Below are 2500 nucleotides of genomic sequence, written 5' to 3' on the forward strand. Positions count from 1 at the left end.
ACCCATGTTGTGCCTTAACCTAACCCATGTTGTGCCTTAACCTAACCCACGTTGTGCCTTAACCTAACCCACGTTGTGCCTTAACCTAACCCACGTTGTGCCTTAACCTAACCCATGTTGTGCCTTAACCTAACCCATGTTGTGCCTTAACCTAACCCATGTTGTGCCTTAACCTAACCCATGTTGTGCCTTAACCTAACCCATGTTGTGCCTTAACCTAACCCATGTTGTGCCTTAACCTAACCCATGTTGTGCCTTAACCTAACCCATGTTGTGCCTTAACCTAACCCACGTTGTGCCTTAACCTAACCCACGTTGTGCCTTAACCTAACCCACGTTGTGCCTTAACCTAACCCATGTTGTGCCTTAACCTAACCCATGTTGTGCCTTAACCTAACCCATGTTGTGCCTTAACCTAACCCATGTTGTGCCTTAACCTAACCCACGTTGTGCCTTAACCTAACCCACGTTGTGCCTTAACCTAACCCACGTTGTGCCTTAACCTAACCCACGTTGTGCCTTAACCTAACCCACGTTGTGCCTTAACCTAACCCACGTTGTGCCTTAACCTAACCCACGTTGTCCCCTAAAGTAACCCACGTTGTCCCCTAACGTAACCCACGTTGTCCCCTAACGTAACCCATGTTGTCGCCTAAACCTGCTCTGTAATTGTTATACGACTCGTTCAATTAGTGTAGTGTTGCCCACCCGCAACCCTCGCAATATAGTTCGCTACTCGCACTGCCCGCTCCCCTGTGTATCGCTTCATGTTAAACACCTTGCAAGTCTTGCTGACTTTCCACATGCTCCTGCTGTACACTGTAATGTGGATGGCAGCAGGACGTACATGCCGCCCCTCCCCACGTCCCCACCTTGCCCCCCTGCCTTCGCAAGCTGGTTGGTGAGAAGTTTGCATGTTCAATGCCCTTCGCATGCGACGTACTCAGGCTACGTTGTGGTGCGGCCTGTGTCAACCGTCCGCTAATGTCGTACGCGTAAACCACAATCTGTACTGCACATTCGTCCTTATGTACCGAATGATACATCGTGGCACATGTGTGACCGTACAACGACTGCGCCCAAAAACGGCGGACCATACAGTGCAAATATTGTGCACGCAGCTACGTGTCGTCTCCCTATGAGAGCTGGATTGCAGTGTGGTACGCCATAGAGACGTGTGGGAGGAACGGACGCCGTGGATGGCGATCAGCATGAGCTGTCTGTTGATGTATTCGGACCTAGTCGTCTCTCCTCACACACCGTGATGGCATGGTGCACCGCGTTCCATATCTGCGACATGCTACAGAGGCCGGTTGACAGTCGTTCGAGCAATGGACATCGCATACGTACGGGGGCCACCTTCCACGTATTGTCTAGGCGTGCACATTTTGTTGCGTGTATGTGGGCAGACGTAGTGTGGCGTGACACCTGACACAGGCATGCAATAATCGTTGAAGTTGCAAATGGCGATGGACGCCTGCGTTTTCTGGTGAAGTTACGCAAATGAACAAATGGTAACCTGTTGTGGTGCGGTTGTTCTCGCTAGGGGTGAATCGGTGATGGCGACGATAGGTTGAGGTACGAACCGGTTGTTCCAGCGATACCCACCATGCCGACGAAACTGAACGGCATCTGGGTGTGAAGCGATACGCGGCGGTGGCTGGGTGGGACCGTCCCCGGCCGGTGAGGGGGCGCCTCCCGGCGTGCTGGCCGCGCGGTGCGTGGGCGCACGCGCTACAGCCGGCTGGTGGGGGCGGCCAGTGGCAGGCGCGCCGGCCGACGGACGCGGCAGGCGTCGCAGCTGCGCGCCGGCGCACCCTGCGCGCGGCGCCGTGCGGCCAAAGTAGGTCCTCGCGGGCCCGGTGCGAAGCGCGGTGGACATCTTCAGTGTGCTGGTCCGATTGAGGACTGTGTGCGTTGAGGATGCGCCGCCGCCCGGCGCTCGGCGCCGCGACGCCGTCTGCTGCTCGGTCGCCCCAGCGGTTCTCGCTGGTGGTTTGTATCGCAGCTGTGCGGATGTGTTGGCGCGTGCGCTGTGCTGGGAGAGTTCGCTTCGGCACCCAAGTGGGGCTTTTGTCCTTCTGTGGCGCTGGCGTTGGAGCTGCCGGTCACCGTAGGTGGCGCGTGTTGTCTCCCGCCGGCAATGCCACGACAGCACGCTCCCGGGCCTCTGTCGGCAGCGGCAAGCTCAGTTGGGAGCACGGGTGGTCGCACCGAAAGCGTCTACTCGCCTAACTCCGGGCGATTGCGCCTCTCTCGAACCCGACCAAGTACTTGGGACGGCGCTGCGCGCCGCCGGGACCTGAGAGGGTTTCGAGGTGTATTGTGCAGGGGAGCTCAGCCTCCTCCTGTTTGCAGAATGATTGAGCGGACGCTTGCGTGTTCGCGCGGGCCCCCGGGACACACTCCCGGGCGGCCGGCTGCTCAGCTCTAGTTGACGCAGCTCCCTGGTTGATCCTGCCAGTAGTCATATGCTTGTCTCAAAGATTAAGCCATGCAT

The 2500-nt window shown here is 57.4% G+C and overlaps 1 non-coding gene across 1 annotated transcript in view; it reads left to right on the forward strand.

The window, feature by feature from the left end:
- Positions 1-2444: 2444 nt before the first annotated feature.
- The window catches only part of LOC124726978, a 1909-nt gene continuing 1853 nt past the window's right edge, over positions 2445-2500 (forward strand). Inside the window, exon 1 of the ribosomal RNA XR_007006840.1 lies at positions 2445-2500. This exon is cut by the window's right edge and continues 1853 nt beyond it. This is a non-coding gene — a ribosomal RNA (small subunit ribosomal RNA).

Source organism: Schistocerca piceifrons, unplaced genomic scaffold, assembly GCF_021461385.2.
Source record: "Schistocerca piceifrons isolate TAMUIC-IGC-003096 unplaced genomic scaffold, iqSchPice1.1 HiC_scaffold_1074, whole genome shotgun sequence".
NCBI classification, from domain to species: domain Eukaryota; kingdom Metazoa; phylum Arthropoda; class Insecta; order Orthoptera; family Acrididae; genus Schistocerca; species Schistocerca piceifrons.